The sequence below is a fragment of the Pan paniscus genome, chromosome 5, assembly GCF_029289425.2.
Source record: "Pan paniscus chromosome 5, NHGRI_mPanPan1-v2.0_pri, whole genome shotgun sequence".
NCBI lineage: Eukaryota > Metazoa > Chordata > Mammalia > Primates > Hominidae > Pan > Pan paniscus.
The window spans coordinates 27,643,035-27,662,741 of record NC_073254.2 but is presented as its reverse complement, the minus strand read 5'-3'; the positions used below and the strand labels follow the sequence as shown (position 1 = coordinate 27,662,741).

Sequence of the window (19,707 nt, the reverse complement as noted above, 5' to 3'; positions counted from 1 at the left end):
AGGCAGCAGGGCTGATGTGCGCACTGTCCCGCATTTCCTCTTGACCCTGCTCTGTACCCTGAATGCTGCCTCAGTGAAGAATTACTACTGGTGTCCATTATTATCGTTTCCTTGTAGCTTTTTTTTTTTTAACCAAGTTGATCTAAATGAGGACGAGCTCCTGTGATCACGCTCAGTGTCACTTAGCTGTATGACAGTCTCCTTCCCATCCCTTATTTAGGATACACTTAACTTGCAGATCCCCTTCTGAAACTTGTTGGGTGCCCTAAGACCCCACTACCTAAAATATGACCCCAAGGACCAGCAGATCCCAGGTGCCTGAGAGCTTGTTAGAAATGCAGCACTTCAAGCTCTAGCCCAGAATCTGCATTTTAACAAGACCTCCGGGTGATTTGGATGCATATTGAGGTTTCAGATGCACACTCTAGAAATCAGCCTACCAGAGGAACACATATTTTCATTCCAAAGTAAGTCATGGATAGGACTCCTGATCTCATGGAACTTGAAACTTAATGGGAAGGGCCGGGTGTGATGGCTCACGCCTGTAATCCCAGCACTTTGGGGCACTGAGACTGGTGAATCACCTGAGCTCAGGAGTTTGAGACCAGCCTGGCCAACATGGTGAAACCCCGTGTCTACTAAAAATACAAAAATTAGCTGGGTGTGGTGGCACGAATCTGTAATCCCAGCTACTCGGGAGGTTGAGGCAGGAGAATCACTTGAACCTGGGAGGCAGACTTCGCAGTGAGCCGAGATCACGCCATTGCACTCCTGCCTGGGCAACAAGAGCAAAACACCGTCTCAAAAAAAAAAATTAATAGGAAAGAGGGTGCACTCAATACAAGGACATATAAGAATAACAGAAGACAGCCAGCTGAAAACATGTGTGGAAGTTTGTAACCAAGAGTAGCCACAGAGATCTATGCATTTAACATCAGGGGTGTGGGGTGGGGTGAGTCATGTGTAAAGGGAGTTCTGCAGTGATTATTGTGGAAGAGATGGCGTATATGCAGGAGGAGTCCCCTGAGAAAGTTGATCTGAAGCAGTAGGGGGCAGAGGGTGGTGGTGGTGGTGGTGGTGGTGGCAGTGTAGGGAGACTGCAAGCTCGCAGACTAGGAGTTCATGGGATGGGGAGGTCAAGGATGGGCAGCCATTGGCCTGGCAGGACATGTTACAGCCAGCAAATGGAGTTTTCCAGAAGATCCCACCATTAGGGTGATGTGAGGGCAACTGCAGACCTTGAAATCCCCCAAGGCTGAATGTGAGAAGCAGTGTGTGATCTCCTGTGAACTGAGGCTTTGTTCTGCTTTCTGCTTGCCTATGCTCCTCCCCATTTTGAATGCCCAGCTGTTATGAGACTTTAAAGAAACCTACAATCAAAATTAAGGGTAGAAATTTAAAAATGCTCACAAAAGTGCTTTAACTCTTACGGAGAAAGACACAGTAGAAATACAAAATATTAAGGTCAACACAGGGCAAAGCAATGGAAGTGTACTCAAATAGAAATTACTATACATATTTAATGTAAGAAAAGATTTTTATAAAAATCTTCTTTTCCTCCCCCAGTATTTTTTCTTTGATTTGAACTCAAGCTATTCATTCAATTTCTGCCCTGCTTCTATGTGTCCTTTCCTGTTCCTATCCACCCTGCAGTGGGTTGAATGGTGTCCGCCTCTCCCACCTGGAACATGTGAGTGTGACCTTATTTGGAAAAAGTGTCTTTGCAGGTTTAATTAAGTTAAGGATCTTGAGATGAGGAGATCATCCTAGATTCTCTGCGTGGGTTCTAAATCCAGTGAGAAGTGCTTTTTATAAAAGGCACACAGAGGAGAGACAGACAGAGGAGGAGAAGACAATGTGAAGATGGACTCGGAGATGGGAGTGACACTGCTGCCACAGGAATGCCAACAGTCACCAGAAGCTGGAGCAAGGGGAAGAACAGACTCTCCCCAAGAGCCTCTGGAGGGATCTTGGCCCACCTTGAACTTGAACTTCTGGTCTCCAGAACTGAGTGAGAGAATAAATATCTGTTGTTTTAAGCCGCTAACTTTGTGATAATTTGTCACACCATCCCTAGGAAACAATACACTCCCTAAACATCAACAATATGTGATATTCTTATTACAAGAATAGCATCTATTTTTTTCCAGGTTTGCTCTAAATGTGCAGTATGTTAAAACCAGAACTGCAAGCTCATCTACAAAGTGTAGATTAAGAACAAGGTTAAAAAGTACTTCTAAATGGTTCATGGACACAGAATGGTGCAGCGCTGCTGCTATGCGTGTGTGTGTGTGTTGTTGTTGTTGTTGTTGTTGTTTTGGGGGTATTTTTTGGTTTGAGTTTTTTGTTTGTTTTTTGCAGATGCTAGACTGGAAGTATGGAATGGAATGGAAGAGAAGACTGTGATTAAGAGGAGATATAGCTTCCAGGCTGTCTCATATTTGATATAATACATTTATATTTCGAGCAAGGAGATGTGATCAGAGCTTGCTGTGAATGGCTAGTGAAAATTCCTTAGGAAATTTAGGGGTATGTAAGTGGAGGTCATATTCAGGGCCTCAGCACTGGTCCAGCTGTATGAATTGTTTATGGCTGGCATCTATTCCAACAGATTGAATATTCTTTCTGACTCTTGCACGTCTAGTTATTAAATATTTTGAACGTCACTCCTGCATATGATTGACAAGCTTTGATTGCCCTGCAAGTGAGGCTTTTCCACCACGGTGTTTTTCTGCCAACTGTGTTTTGAAGCCTAAAGCGAAAGTTCCTTTGGCTTTAGCTTTTCCCTTATTATCTCTTGATCAAACCTGGAAGACTTTTGATATAAGCTCCAGGGAGAGGTTAGTGGACAAGGAGTTTACAGAAACAATTCCATAAAACAATCTAGTTGAAACATCTAAATGTGTGAGCAGTTTTTTGTGTGTTTTGTGGGGTTTTGTTTTTTATTTTTTATTTGTTTATTTTAGCTGAGGGTTGTTTCCCTGAAACTTTGAATGGAAAGTAGTTTTACTTCTAGGCTTGTGATAATTATGCTTACTAAGGGGATTGCTCTGTGAAAATTATTCTGTGAACACTTACCAGACAGCAACATGATGAGAAGGAAGATTGGAATCATTTTAGATAAAACAGGTGGAGAAAGAGGTGATTGAAGGAGAACTATCCAGAATATGATTCCTGTAGTTTTTTGATTGCAGCATTATTTCGGAAGACTGCTTTCTCTTCCACATTACCACTGATGAGAAGAGGGCTGGGGTAGTCTACCTCTTAAGTTAAAAAAAAAAAAAAAAAAAAAAAAGGATCTCCAAAATAGGCCATGTTTTCAGAGTGAATATCATCGTTGTGGACATGACAGAAAGAAGATCAGGTCTGGCGGAAATTTTTCTGCAAAGTCTTGTAACATTAAGCATTTCTAAAGCCTGTATCGCTAATATCCAAGGAAGACTCTTATTCTAAGTTAAAAAAAATTTAGGATCAGGTATAGCTGCTCATGTCTGGGGATAAATAGGGGACAGATTAGGTAGAGGTTGAAAATTATCAGAGATTAGTGAGACTTCTAGTTGTTCCAAAGTATTCAGTTTCTTTACATTTTGCTCCAAACTATAAATCCCATTCTAAGTGAGATTTATAGACTGATAAACATAGCCTTATGTTTTCTTCTTTTTGGCAGATTTAGACACTTCCAGATATTTGTCTTATAGAAATAAAAGTACCAGAACATAAAGGTGCTATTAAGTGTGTTTACATTACAATAAAATAAAATAAAGCAGCTGGGAAGTCAAGCAATAAAAGAATGACTGCATAAATTGTGGTATATTTATAGCATGATGCCACTAAAAAGAATGAGTTAGACCTAAATAAGAGGACCTGGAAGGATTTCCACAATATATTGTTAAATGAGAAAATTAAAGTTCACAAAACTGACTAAAATATGATCTCATTTTTGTCAAACAAATATTGTAGACATTGCTAGTGCCCTCCAAATATTTCTGACGTGCTGTCTTCAGGCACATGGTAGGATTGCAGTTGGCACAGCCAGAACCCTTTGTGAGTGGGGCCATTCTGACCTATAAAAGATAACTGAAGTTCAAGATAGCAGCTACGGCTTCCCTTTGGGTTCTGAAGTGACGCAGTGATGAGCTCAGCCTATCTAACGACCCACAGCCGTCCTGTACCATGAGACATGAACTTGTGTTGTGTCATGCTGCTGAAATTTGGGAGTTGTTTTCACTGCAACACGATCTAGCCTATCGAGACTAATAAAACAATGAGGTGTGTGTGTGTGTGTGTGTATCATATATCACCTTATTTAATATAAGTTGTGTATGTATCACCTTATTTAATATAAGTTGTGTATATATCACCTTATTTAATATAAGGTGTGTATGTATCACCTTATTTAAACATCATACTAACATCATAAGATAGAAGTAGTATTTCCATTTTTTATACTTCACAAAACAGAAGATCGGTGAGATGAAATGAATTTCCCAGGTCACACAATTAGCATTTGGCCAAGTAGAACTCTGAGTCAAAATGAGTTTACAGCAAAGCTCACCTTACTGTCTCTAAACATTCCACTGACATTCAGAAAGCGGCTAGGTAGTTTTTCTTCAGACGACCCTCAGCACTATTTTAGGATAGAGCATATGGCATCATAAAACACAACCAAGAAAGGTTATCGGACTACAGGGACAGGACACAGAAACCTTGGCTGCCATGCCGAGCATCGCTGCTGGTAGTAAATAGAACAGGGATAAAAATAGGATGCATAGGTTCTTATCTATCATCTGTATTGGCAGATCCTGCTCTTTTAATCTTTAAAACACACTGCAGTTGTGTACTGGCTGATCTGATCCTTTTAGGGCTGGGATTGTATCTACATTGTGGTGAGTCCCTCAGGGCCGTTTAACAAAAGCTCACCATCAGCTAATGATAATTGGCCTTTAGGACAGAATCCTAATTGTTTGTACTGAGCAGGTGCTGGAACAAGGTAATAGGATAATGTAACATTGGTGAGAAATGGAGAGTGGAGTGGCCCTTTTTCCAAGTGTGAGAACTTTAGTTACACATGCAACATAATTGTGGGGGGTGGGGTGGGGCAGGGAGTTGTAGGTAGTCAGCTCTGGGAAGATTTTAAGTGGATGTCACTGGTGTGTTAAAGTGGGACATACAATTGATTTCTTCCATGGGAAATACGACGTCTAATTCACCGAGGAAAACAATGGAATATGCTCTAAGACTTGTGAAGTGAATGATCAAAGGAACACCTCTACTTCTAACAAGGCAGGTTGTATCTTGATTCCGGCACTCCAGGGTCCTGTGATCCCTGAGCTTCCAAACCAATTTTTTACAGTACAGAAGCCATGCTGAAGAGAAAGGATATTTATATTTATATATTATATTTCAATAGAGCTTTTCCTCTGTGATTCATATTATATCCACACAAATTAATATAACAGTTTGTAGCCATTTTACATGTAAAAGCAATGTTGTCTGCAAGAATCAAAGGGTAAATCAAAAGCTAAGAGGAGTCTAAAGAGAGCTCATATAAAGGGAGCTTAAGGGTAGGACAGCAATACAGGAATGTTGTATGTATGTTGTATGGATGCATGTGGATATATATATAGAGAGATATATACTGTATGTATAGAGACAGTATATGTATATACTCTATATACTCCATACTCCATAGAGATATAGTCTAAGTTCAAGGTCAGCCTAGGCAACGGTGAGAACTTGTCTAAAAAAAAAAAAAAGAAAAAAGAGAGAGAGAGATTTAAAAAACCCATTCATGTTCATAGCAATGAGTTTGCAGGGAAAGAAAGACCACTAGCAGGGAAGAAGGGGAAGGATGTAAAGGGTGTATCATTTAGTGAGCTTTTGGTGTATCTGAGAAACTGCTGGGCTTTTTATTAATAAAAAATTGAAAGATATTCATTTGTAAAATATATTTAAAGAATAAGAAATATATTAAATATATATTACAAGCAAATGTTATATAGTATTGTATATTTTACATAGATTTTATATTTTTAACCGCAAATTTTATCACTTAATGCTTACAATGGTTACAAGGTTTGAGGTGTTTCCCTTATAAGGAAAAAGCTGGCGAGAGGAAGTTGCACAAAGCTATATTGCACAGATGTGCCAAAGCCCAGATCTGAAGTGAACGCAGGCCAGTCATATCCACTCTCCAACATATCATGCTGCCATCCAGAACTTTGCACATAAGAAAGAGGCAAGGGGAGGGAGAGCATTAGGACAAATATCTAATGCATGTGGGGCTTAAAACCTCGAAGAGAGGTTGATAGGTGCAGCAAACCACCGTTGCACATGTATACCTATGTAACAAACCTGCATGTTCTGCACATGTATCCCATAACTTAAAGTAAAATTTAAACAAGAGGATATATTGACAAAGAACTAATATTCAGAATCTACAAAGAACTCAAATAACAATAACAATGACAAAAAACAAATAAGCCCATTAAAAATTGGGCAAAGGACACAAACAGACATTTTGCAAAAGAAAACATACAAAGGGCCAACAAAGATATGAAAAATGCTCAACTTCACTAATCAGAGAAATGCTAACTAAAATCATAGTAAGATACCATCTCACACCAGTCAGAATGGCTGTTACTAATATGAAAAAGTAAAAAAATTAACAGATTGTTGGTGAGGATGCAGAGAAAAGGGAGTACTTATACCCTGTTGATGGGAATGTAAATTAATACAACCTCTATGGAAAACAGATGGAGTTGTCTTAAGGAACTAAAAATAGATCTACCATTCAATCCAGCAATCCTACTACTGAGTGTATACACAAAGGAAAATAAATCATTATATTAAAAAGATACCTGCACCCATATGTTTATTACAGCACTATTCACAATAGCAAAGATATGGAATCAACCTAAATGTTCATCAACAGATGACTGGATAAAGAAAATGTGATATATATATAAAGGAATACTACTGAGCCATAAAAAAGAATGAAATCATGTCTTTTGCAGCAACCTGGATGGAACCGCAGGCCATTCTCTTAAGTGAAACAACTCAGAGACAGAAAGTCAAATACCACATGTTCTCACTTATAAGTAGGAGCTCAACAGTGGGTACCCATGGACATGGACATAGAGAGTGGAATGATAGACAGTAGAGACTCAGAAGGGTGGGAGGATGTGGGAGTGAGAAATGAGAAGTTATTTAGTGGGTACTATGTACTCTTAGGGTGATGGCTACACTCAAAGGCCAGGCTTCACCTCTCCATAATATATCCATGTAATAAAAAACGACACTTGTACTTCCTAAATCTATGAAAAATTTTTTTAAAAGAAGCAGTAATGAAGGCAAAAATATCTTTCCAATGCACTCTAGAAAAAAAAATTCCTGGAAGACTTCCTAAAGATGAAGGATCTATCTATCCATCTATCTATTTACACTGGAAGTAAATCTATCTTTTCAATTTATAGATTATTTTTAAAGTACTGAAACAAATACTCTATCTCAAATCTTGTAATTTATTTTTAAAAGCATTTTAAAACATGCTATTTTTCTTGGCAGTCAGCAGGTGAAAAAACGGAATTATTAAACTTTGACAAAAAGAATCAATCCTTAGAGAAAGTCTGAGTTATGATAAAAAATGAATGAAACATTCTGACTCTATAGATAATAAATCAACATATATTTATATTTTACCAAGTCTAATGCACAGAAATAGTTTAAAGGAATCTTGCAAAAATTTTAACTATGTGAAGTCCTTCTTCCAGTTTCTCTTTTTTTAGTTCCCTTTCTCTTTCTTTTCCCAAATTGGCAATATATCAGGGAGACCTGAACTCTCAGGTTAAAATCTTCTGATTTCATGAAGATAAACCTTCAAATCTGTCCATTTCTTAAAGGCAAAGAAGCCCTATCATTTCCACTTAACTAAATCCTAATCTCAAATTTACCTTAAAAATGAAACACACTTGTTTTGCATGCAAGGTAAACGTATAGACACTGCTCCATTACCTAAACCTGATGTTCAAAAGTTTAAGTTCTCAGACATACTTCAGGGCATTAATGCATGTGACTTACCAGCATAACTCCTCAAGCTTTTCTGTTAATACATTCATGAGCCCATAGAGGGCATATTATCATATTTGCATATTCAGATTAGCTAATTTTTCTTAAATGGTGCATATTAAGACAACTGGGAACTGTTTAGAACACTTTATACACAGTTTGGGAACCATTACCCATCATTACATTCATTTAGAGTTGACTCTCGAGGCAGGCATTGGTACAGCCAAGTTTGGTTTTTGACAGTTGCACATGATCAACCAATAGATCACACTGCTTCGATCTTATGTATATTTTCCAACAGAGAAAGAGTTTGGCCTTTTCCTCATGGTGCTTTTAAGCCTGAGGGTAATATAGAAGACACATGATAATCATAGGAAATGCTTTCTCCTAAAATTTTTCCTACGTTTTGTTAACAAATAAATAATGAGAGAGATAGGTATTTCCATGCAGAGTACTGAAATAAAAAAAATAGAGCTGAGACATTTTCCTGTGAATAAATATTTGTAACTGCTAACCAAAAAAAAAGTGGACATGTGTATAATGCTTTATAGTATATATTGACATTTTGCCAGGCCGTGAAAGAAATAGGATAGCTGAGCTAATAGAGCAGGCATTTTTGCCTTTACCTGAGACAGAGTGTTGTTTGCTGAAACAAATGAGCAATGTGCCACTGTGCTCTCCAAAATGATCTTAGCTCAAACTTTATAAAAGAGGGAAAAGACAGGTGACTCATAAAGGAAGGGCTCATTCCTTGTAAATGCATAGTTCAGTGTTAATTGTAAATACCAGCATATGCTTGGTAACATAAAGAGACTGCTGAGAACTGTTTAGACCACCAAGTATTGCGGGGAGGAATGAACGAGTCAACAAAATCTTCACAGTTCAAATCCAAATCAATCTGAATCCAGGTTGATACTACTATCCATATTGCTACCCGCAGTAATCACTTGTCAGTCACCCAGACTGAAACTTCCAGTGATGACAGCCTTAGAAATTAGGGAAATTCCTCATGGATATTCTGTTAAAATCTACCTATCACTCAAGCATGATCAGGAGGATTAGGAAACACAAAGCTTTCACACCAAAGTGAGAAGGAGGAGAGAAGACCAGAAACAAGACAGTGCTTCCCCAAAGTGGGGGGCACACTATTTATTGGATGTCACTTTCTAGGCTGCCAGGTTTCTGTTGAGAGGTGGCACTGAATCAAGAAAAGGGAGAGACTGACCTTTTCTGGGAGAAACTGAATTTCAGAATGCTACAGAGAAGCCTTGAGAAAGACTTCTGGGCTGTTGCAGGTCATGGTGGGGAGAGGACAATGAGAAAACTAGAGTTGGAATCTGTAGTCATATGCTGAATGTCAAGTCCAGCCCCAAACCATTTGCACTGTCCTCGTGTGCAAACCATCCTCCTTTCAAGGTCACCCTTTCTTCTCTGCACTTGAACCCTCTGCACTATCTTTTGGTCACTTCTTCCGAATACAGTGCCAAGACTTATTCATTTTTCTTCCCAATTTTTCTCTTATTTATGATGAAAAAATACTCGAAAGCTGAGAGTGGGATGAGATGGCATCCTCATTTCATTCTTTAGAAAATGAATTAAAGTAACAACCTCTTTCATTATTGATTTTCACAACTAAAAATCCATCAACATCATTTGTAATTTATTAAACACCTGTCTTTATTTATCACAACATTACTTGCGTGACATTTTCTACCAATGGAACCACTTCTGACACAGTCTATCCCCTGATTCCAACATAAACCTTTCCTAGGAATCAATGATTCCAGAAAGCCAACTAAGTTAGCTTTGATTACAAAGACAAAACCTTTCAGAGGGGTTAATCCTCAAAGTGATCAATACATTCTTCGGTTGCTAAAATGAGGGCATTGGACTAGTAGAAGATTGTTAAGGCCTTTCCAAAAATGTAATTCTTTGACTCTAATAGATGCTAAATTGCAACTGGAAGATTATCTTGGGGAAGAAAGAAACATAAATAACCTTGTTGGAAGAGGAAAAATGACACTCTAGATTGAAGTGAGAGCTTGCCGTGAGCATTTACCTTTCTAAGGTAACAAATGGTGACCTGCAGCCAAGACAGGCTTAATCTTCCTCTATAGCTGCATCTTCCACCACCTGTGTTTTTCTCTCCTTCCTTCCTTTCTTCCTTCCTTCCTTCTTTCCTTCCTTCCTTCCTTCCTTCCCCCCTTCCTCCCTCCCTCCCCACTTCCTTCCTTCCTTTCTTCCTTCCTCCCTTCCCTCCTTCCCTCTCTTCTCTTTCTCCCCCTCCCACTCTCTCTTTGTCTCTCTCTCCCCTACTTTTTTTTTGGAGACTCTGTCGCTGAGGCTGGAGTGCAGTGGTGCAATCATGTCTCACTGCAGCCTGGACCTCCTGAGCTCGAGAGATCCTCTCACCTCAGCCTCCTGTGTAGCTGGGACCACAGATGTGCACCACCACACCTAGCTAAGTTTTAAATTTTTTATAGAGACGGGGTCTCACGATGTTGCCCAGGCTAGTCTTGAACTCCTGGGCTCAAGGGATCCTCTGGCCTTGGCCTCCCAAAGTGCTGGGATTCCAGGTGTGAGCCACAGCACAGGGTCATCCGGCAACTTTGGTACCTGCCACCGCTTCAAGCTTAGCTGCTCCAGATGACTTACAGCTCCTCAACAACACCATGCCTTGTCGTGGATTCCCACATGCCCTTTCTTCATATGTTTCTGGAGCCTCTTTCTTGTTCTTCTGATCATAGCAGTGAGGGTGCCATTTTGGAAGACACCTGCAGCACACCCTGACCAACAGAGTTCCCTGCTCAGTACTTTGTGCCACCTTGGAACTTACTGCTAACTGAACATTTATTGTAACATCCTGTAAGTATTTAAGTTTTTCTTCATTGAATATTTCAAATACAAGACAAAAAATGATGAATATAATACTTTCCACCTGGGCATTATTTAGGTTTAGAAATGTTAACATTGAGTCCTAGCTGCTTTAGTGTTTCAAAAATAATGTAAAGGAATACAAATTACAGATATAGCCAAACATCACGGATGCTCCCTTTTCCCACACCTTTTCCTGGAGGCGACTACTACCCCGAAGTTAATGTTTGTGTGTCCTGTTGAACTTTTACCATATAGGTATGCATTTGCGAGCATTAATATAAAATATTGCTTCATAGGCTTCCAATGTCCATACTTGGTATCACACTTTAAGAATCATTTGTAACATTCTATATTTAATACAACACTATGTTTTTGTTTTTTCTTTTCTGAGACAGAGTCTCACTCTGTCACCCAGGCTGGAGTGCAGTGGCGCCATCTCAGCTCTCTGCAACCTCCGCCTCCTGGATTCAAGCAATTCTCTGTCTCAGCCTCCTGAGTAGCTGGAATTACAGGGCCTGCCACCACGCCCGGCTAATTTTTGTATTTTGTTAGTAGAGACAGGGTTTCACCATCTTGGCCAGGCTGGTCTTGAACTCCTGATCTCGTGATCCACCCACCTTGGCCTCCCAAAGTGCTGGGATTACAGGCGCGAGCCACCATTCCTGGCCTCAACGTATTTTAAGATTATTGCATGTTGGTTCATGTAAACCTAGTTCATTCATATTTCCTGTTGCATTAGTATTCCAATAGATGATTATATCACAAGATTCTTCAACCCTTACAGAGGGTTATTTAGTTGGTATGTAAATTTTTGTCAATGACAATCCTCCAGTGAGCATCCTAATCAATTCTCTTTTGTACCCTTGTGCAAAGGTTTCTCTAAAGAGTATAAGTAGAACTGCTGTGTCATGGGGTACGTGCAACTTTAGCTTAACTAGATATTGACAGATAGCTCTTAAAGTGATCGTTAACAATTACCCTCTCATCAACAGTGTATGAAAGTTTCTCTTTCCACTTCATCATTACTTGGTACTACCATTATTTCATTTGGGTTTTCAGAATGCTGGGTGATTTAATTGCTATATCTTGACTACCTTTTAGGTATTCAGGTTTCTGCGTCTACAAATTACTTGCTCATGTTTTGTCCTCTTGTTTATTGATTTTTTTTCTCATTGATTTATATAGACTCTTTTTTCTTCTAGTATAACCACTGTTTTTGGCTTTATGTGTAGTACCAGTCTTTCAGTCATAATTTTGTTTGTGAGTCCTTTGTCATATAAAGATTTTTTTAAATTTAAACTTACCAGTTGTTGACTTGATGTTTTGCGCTGTCTTGGGACTTTTACTTTTTCTTTTCTTTTTTTTTTTTTGACCAGGTCTTGCTGTGTCGCCCAGGCCAGAGTGCAGTGGCAATATCATAGCTCATAGCAGCCCTGAACTCCAGGGTTCAGACAACCTCTTGCCTCAGCCTCTTGAGTAAGTGGGGACCAGAGGTGTGCACCACCACGCCTGGCTAATTTTTCTTTAAGTAGACATGAGATCTCACTATGTTGTCCAGACTGGTCTCTAAATCCCTGAGCTCAAGGGATTCTTCTGCCTCAGCCTCCCAAAGTGCTGAGATTACAGGCATGAGCCACTGTGCCTAGCCTATTTTTGGACTTTTAAATAAATTCTTTTCTATGATGAGGTTATGCAATCTTCACCTATATTCTCTTTTTAAAGTTTCAAGGCTTTGCTTTACATATTTAGGTTGTTAATCCATCTGGAATTTGTTTTTATATATGATGTGAGCCAGGAAGCCAATTTATTTTTTACAATATGGAGAATAATTTTTTTTCCTGAGTACTGCATATTGCATAGTTGATTTTTCCTATACTGATTTATAAAGCTACTTTTGTGATGTACCAGTGGACTGAGTTATATTGAATATTTTAAATATATTTTTATGTATAAGTCCTGACGTTCTTTGCACACTAGGGTAACTGTAGTTAATAATAATGTGTTGTATATTTCTTTTTTTTGTTTTTTTCTTTGAGACGGAGTTTGGCTCTGTCGCCCAGGCTGGAGTGCAGTGGCGTGATCTCGGCTCACTGCAAGCTCTGCCTCCCAGGTTCACACCATTCTCCTGCCTCAGCCTCCTGAGTAGCTGGGACTACAGGCGCCCGCCACCATGCCCGGCTAATTTTGCTATTTTTAGTAGAGACGGGGTTTCACCTTATTAGCCAGGATGGTCTCCATCTCGTGACCTTGTGATCCGCCCACCTCGGCCTCTCAAAGTGCTGAGATTACAGGCGTGAGCCACCGTTCCTGGCCAATGTGTTGTATATTTCAAAATAGCTAGAAGAGAGGATTTTGAATATTCTCACCACAAAAAATGATAAATGTTTGAGGTGATGGATATGCTAACTATCCTGATTTAATCATCACGCAATGTATAAATGTATTGAAACATCTCATTTGTACCCCATAAATATATGCTGTGATTATGTGTCAATTAAAAATAGAATAAAACTTGAAAAAATGGCAGGCAGAAGAATAAAAAGACTCTCTCCTCCCCATCCCCCATATATTTATTTATATATAAATATATACAATATATATTTGCTTTAAATATATATTTACTTATATATAATATAGATTTACTTATATATATAAAATATATTTACTTATACATAAATAATATACATTTACTTATATATTTACTATATACTAATATATATTTACTTATATATAAATATATATTTATTATGTAATAAATCATATATACATGTATTATAAGTTTATAATACATTTATAATTTTTCTTTTTTTGAGATGGAATTTCGCTCTTGCTGCCCAGGCTAGAGTGCAATGGCGGGTGATCTCAGCCCACTGCAACTTCCACCTCCCAGGTTCAAGCGATTCTCCTGCCTCAGCCTCCCGAGTAGCTGGGATTACAGGCATGTGCCAACACGCGTGGCTAATTTTGTGCTTTTGGTAGAGATGAGGTTTCTCCATGTTGGTCAGGCTGGTCTCAAACTCCTGACCTCAGGTGATCTGCCTGCCTTGGCCTCCCAAGGTGCTGGGATTACAGGGGTGAGCCATCGCACCCGGCCATACATTTATAAATTTTAAAAATTTATCAAATAGTTTGCTGGCTTGGGTTAAAATATTATATTTAGAATTTCTGCATTTAATTTACGTTCATAAATTAGATTGATCTGTACGTTTTCTTTCTCATATGGTCCTTCTCCAGTTTTTAGATCAAGGGTTGTATCACTCTAATAAAAAGATTTGTTGAACATTCCTTCTCTTTCTATTGTCTTGAAAAGTTTATATAAAATAGAGGTCACATATTTAGTCTCTGGAATAGCTTAAATAAGTTAAGGGTAACCCTTCTTAAATGTTTATTAAAACTCATCAGCCTAATTGATTTTTACTGTAGATCTGATTTCTTCAGTGATTGTAGTGATTTATTTTCTATTGCTTCTTCAGTCAATATTGGTAGTTTATAGTTTATCTAGAAAATTTTCCATTTTATTTAAGTGTTCCAATTTACTTGCATGAAGTTGATCATAATATTTCCTTCAGTTATTTTAAAATTATCTGTTAACTGTGTCCTTCTAATAGTCTGTTTGTGCCTTCTTTTGTTTTGTTTTTGATGCCTCTTGCCAGAGATTTGCCTATTTTATTAACATTTTCAAAACAAGAAACTTTTTGTTTTCTTTGATTTTTGAGTATCCATTGTATCTTAGATTTTCTTTCTATGAATTTCACCTCTTATTTCTATAATTTCTTTTTTCAGTCTTTGGGATAGTGCTGCTGTATCTTTTCTTATTTATTGAGTTGACGGCATGGCTAATTCACTTTAAATATTATCTATTTCCTAACACATGCATGCAAGGCTACACATTTCCCTCAAAGTACTATTTGCAAATCTCATGTATTTTGTAAGTAGTTTTAAATTATTGTTCAGTTCAAAATATTTCATATTTAGAAATGATTTACTTTTGATGTACAAATTTCTTAGGTATTTATTTAATTCCAAACATATGTTTTAAGCAATATCTTTGACACATATATAGCTTTATTGCATTTTAGAGAAAATACTTTGTATATTAATAGTTTGAGTTGCTCAAATCTCCAATAAAATTACTAAGCTAACTAATGTATAAGTTACTGTGAAAAATGTGTCTTAAAAAAATTCATTTATAATTTTGGATTAGTTTTCCCTTGTAATTTTAATCATTTATGCATTTTATATTTGGAGACTATTTTGTTAAATTTTTACATCTTCCTATGAAATATTCCCTTTATCATTATTAAGGAAATCATTAAGTATTAATCATTTACCATTAAGTATTAATACATAATGATTTATCTATAATCATTTACCATTAAGTATTAATGGATACGTAATCAAGTATTAACGAGTATCATTAAGTAACAATTTTCCTTATCTTTAATAATGTTGTTAGCTTTAAAATCTATTTTATTTAATAGTAATATTGGTATGCTAGTTTGGTTTACTTTCGGTTAATATTTGCCTATTGTTTCATTGGTGCATCATGTTTTTTTTCTACTTTTAGCAGAGAAGTTTAATCTATTTATAGTTGTTGTGACTCATTTGTTTCACATTATTTTGGTTTTCCATTTGTCTTTGCACCTCTTGATCTCTGACTGATGGGGTTTTCTTTATTCTTTCTTTTCCTTTCCTCTAATTTGGAAGTTATATATTTTGTTTCTGTTTTTTTTTTTTTAAATAGTTGTCGTTACAACTTTAACATATTCTTATGTTTCTGGCCAGTATATCCTGAACAAGCCCAGAATGCTGAAATCCGATCACCCCTCTCTGTTACTTAGGTTTGCTTTCAGTTCTACCTTGTCTGTAATCCCACCCCTTTAGAAAACATTCCATCATTGTTTTATGTTGTTTTACTTTTACAAACATATTTATCAACTTCACATCTGCTTCTTCAATCTCACTCCTTCCTTCTTGGTTCAATTTTCTTCTTTCTGAATAGCAGGCGATTCCTTTGTTTAGTGAGGGTCTATGATTAACAAACTCAGACCCTGAGTTTACTAGCATGAATCTTTATATATTTTAATTATCATTATCTAATAAATGTATGTAAGTAGTTAAAAATTTAAATAGTGCTAAAAGTAGTAGTCTCCTGTTCCTCACTTCCCCAGACATAACAATTTCCAACTGTTTTTTCTTTCTGAGCTATTCCGTATGGTATTTAACTCCAAGTTTCTAAATAGTATGCTTATAATACTCTCTTAATTCATTAATTTACAATACTATTTATTAACTGTATATTATAGTAGCAGACTGAGGTCTCTTAAGCCTTCCCATTCCCCTTTTCCTCCTCCATTTTTATATCATATTTTGTAAAATATTCAAATTTTACGTATTTCAATTTTGTTAAAAATGTTTCTTTGGAATTCTATGATTACACTTCCTAGTTTAAACAACTTTTCATTTTTCCTGGAGTTAGTAATCACTTAATTTTTTTCCTGAGTCTTCTTTGAACTGATCTCTAATTTTTTCCACACCCTTCAATAGCTTCTCAGTATAACACCCCAGTCAGCCAAATATTTCAGACAGGGTGCCTCATTTTGGAGCTATGATTATGTGCCTAAATCCAGATGCTTTTGGATTTAACTTCTCCAAGGCGGGGAAAAATCCCATCTCTTGAGGGAGTGACAGAGAAGTTGCTTTACACTATCCCCTTTTACTATCTTTTGTGTCACCTAATATATCATATTTTTCATCTCATTTCTCAGGGCTTCATTCTGGCTGATTTTCTTTGATCTTCCAGTTTATTAATTCTTTCTTTGGCTGTGTCCACTGTGCTATTTAATTAGTGTTTAATTTCAAAGACTATATTTTTCATTTCTAGTCTGTCTTTTTTACTGTTGTTTTTCATAGTGGTTTCTTTTTCACTATGGCTCCTATTTATTCTCTATTTCTTTTCTTATTGTAAGCATATGTATTTGATAGAAACCTTTATATTTATATCTTATTTCTAGTTCTTCATTTGTTGAATCTGCTGACTTTATTCTAGTCTATTTCTTCATGTGATCTGGAGTTTTTTCATTGTGAGTTTATACTTAACAGGATGCTTTTCCACTCCTTACAGAGTGATTTTTTATTTGCTTCTGTCAATATTCCAATGACTCTAATGGCCTGGAGAGGGGAAAATATGTTCGCTTTTAGCTCCAGGATTCCCAAATCCTTTGGGTACTAAAAATTTGGATCACATAGGCTTTCAGTTTCAATTTCTTATAGGGAATTTCCTGCCTCTACAGAGATCCTCTGGGCTTACAGCTCCTTCCTATTTTCCTGACCTTACAGGCAAAGTGATTGTTTTGTCTTTTTTCCCAATTTCCAGATTTATCTATGGGCAGGACTTCGAGGAGGCTTCCCTTAATCAGAGTCTTAGCTCTGGCCTGAAGCAAATGCAAGCCTGTCACATCTCTGCCCTTAAATTGAGAATTGAAACTCCAGCCCTCCGTGTCTTAGGTATGTATCCAGGTCAGACACCCCACAGTAAAGTCAGTTCAGTCTATTATGCTGCTGAAAGTTCTTCTGATTATTTCTTTACGTGTTTGTCTCTCTCAACTAATGAATGAGCATTTCAAAGGCAAGAACCAACTTATTAACCATTATTTCTCTCTGCTCTACTATCCCAACTCCTAGCAAAAAACCTGGCAGAGAGTAAACAAGAGCATGGCTAATATTGATAGAAGAGCTAGAAATAAATTATTTAGGCAGATAGTGAGGGTAAGAGAGTCCTCAGTAAGGTTTCCTTTTAATAAAAAGCAGCCCCAAAATCATTTCTTTTCTAACAAAAAACGGCCTGAAAAATCAAGCTGCAAGCATAGATAAGCAAGCTAGAAGCTTACACAGGTGAATGCTGGCAGCTGTGCCAATAAGAAAAGGCCACCCGGGGGCTAGGCATGTTCAACATGGAGGCTCTATCTTCCTTTTTCTTTGTCAACTATGTGTGCGGTAAAGAAGCAGGCAACATGGCGCCAGCCAGGTAAAGAACCCATTTGCATAATAAAAGATTAAGGTAGGGAGGCCAGCTTCTTCACGCACTATGTAAATGGCATACCTGGTCTGACCAATATTTTGTGCCCTATGTAAATCAGAAGCTGCCTTCTCAAGCTGGTCTATAAACCCCTGCCCCACCCCGGGCATTTCACCACAGAACCGGAAGACCCGCTCGGGAGCCCCTCTCTCTCTGTAGGAGAGAGAGCTTTTTTCTTTTCTCTTTGTTTTGCCTATCAAACCTCTGCTCTTAAACGCATTCCTTGTGTGCATCTGCATCCTCAATTTCCTTGGCATAAGGCAATGAAAAACAGCACCGCTTCAATATTTGGTAAATGAATGAATTTAGTTTAGGTGAGTTTGACATCTACTAAAAAGTTCTGTACAACTTGTCACTTGCAACATGGTGTCCAAGACACAGATAAGAGATACGTCAGAGAATAAAGAGAATTAGCAATAACTGGGAGATGTCTATGGAACCCGATTGTTCTGACCTCTTCTTCAACTGGTTTTCTTCCTCACTGTTTGAAATATTGTTTAAATTAAATAATTAACACTATATTAAGAGCCAAGAATAGCACTCAGAGGCTATATTTAGCTTCTGGCTACCTGGTTATGCCGTGCAGTGAAATGAGGCAAGAAGCTTTTTGACAATTTAATTAACATCTTTCTAGATTTTCAATTTTTAAAATATGAAGCCCCATGAAGGGACTTCATTTTCAATTTATTTACAGTGTAAGAGGAGGAAACTCTGATTTCTCCTTCAACATTTATCACTGGGGATTTGGAGGGGATTGGAGAAGGGAGAAAGAAGGAAGAAAGGCCTTGTCTTCTATTAACCTAGAGCTCACCCTTCTCTGCAGCTTCCTTTAAGTCAGTGGTTTAACTTTGGGACGTGGTAAAATAACAAGGTGTGTGTTGTCGGTGGATCTGGGGTGTTAGAAAATAGCAGATACTAATTAGGATTTTGAAAGACCTTTCATAAGGGTAAAAAAAAAAAGACACAGAAACATACTTATGTCAGTGCCATAATTGAGTAAGACTGTGTATTCTGATTGGAAATTTGCAAAGCTTATTACATTGAATACTTGATATTTTCATTATTTGAGGTCTTGAGCAAGCTTTAAATAAAGTGTGTTTAGAAAGTACTGTGCTCGTGATCTCCTCCTCCCCAAACACAAAACCATTATAGTTTTATCTAATTATTAAACTACTTCCATTTCTTCCTCAGTGCCTACCATACGAGTGCTGGCCTCTGTCAATAGTGGTCCTCATCATCCAGCTTATTTCTCCATATGGCAACAAAATGCTGATGAGGAAGTTTCAGTTCAGTTATAGTTATTTTTTTCTTAAGAAGAAAATGATGTAGGACAGGACTTTGTAAGAGAAGAACAAACCAAAAAGTAGAAGGGAATATTTTTAATGACATCAGAGAAACTGCATAAGACCACTTTTCTGTATTGCCGGCCTCTTTAGAAAGTATTCAGTTGGCAGGTAACAGAATGACCTGTTGTAATCACTGAGCACTGACATATTGATCAGCTCTGTAAGGGGAAAATTTTCCAGTATGGGGCAGTCCTGTGGAGACACAAGCTAAACATGCTCATCTACTGCCCTGCAAACCAGGGCCACCCCTTGGGTGCCAGGGTCCTTGTCTGTAGAAGCAATTTGTATCACCCTGAGTCAGTGTGTTAGCACCCATCTCACCTGATTTATAAAAGAAAT

At 37.6% G+C, this 19,707-nt stretch overlaps 1 protein-coding gene and 1 long non-coding RNA gene across 6 annotated transcripts in view; one reads left to right on the top strand and one right to left on the bottom strand.

Moving 5' to 3' along the window:
• Nucleotides 1-19,707, bottom strand: part of PHACTR1 (phosphatase and actin regulator 1) — a 574,931-nt gene that overhangs the window by 282,090 nt on the left and 273,134 nt on the right. The gene's annotated exons all lie outside the window — the stretch shown is intronic.
• Nucleotides 2,027-19,707, top strand: part of LOC134730574 (uncharacterized) — a 36,330-nt gene continuing 18,649 nt past the window's right edge. Inside the window, exon 1 of the long non-coding RNA XR_010112382.1 lies at nucleotides 2,027-17,451. This is a non-coding gene — a long non-coding RNA (uncharacterized LOC134730574). The remainder of the gene's footprint in view (nucleotides 17,452-19,707) is intronic.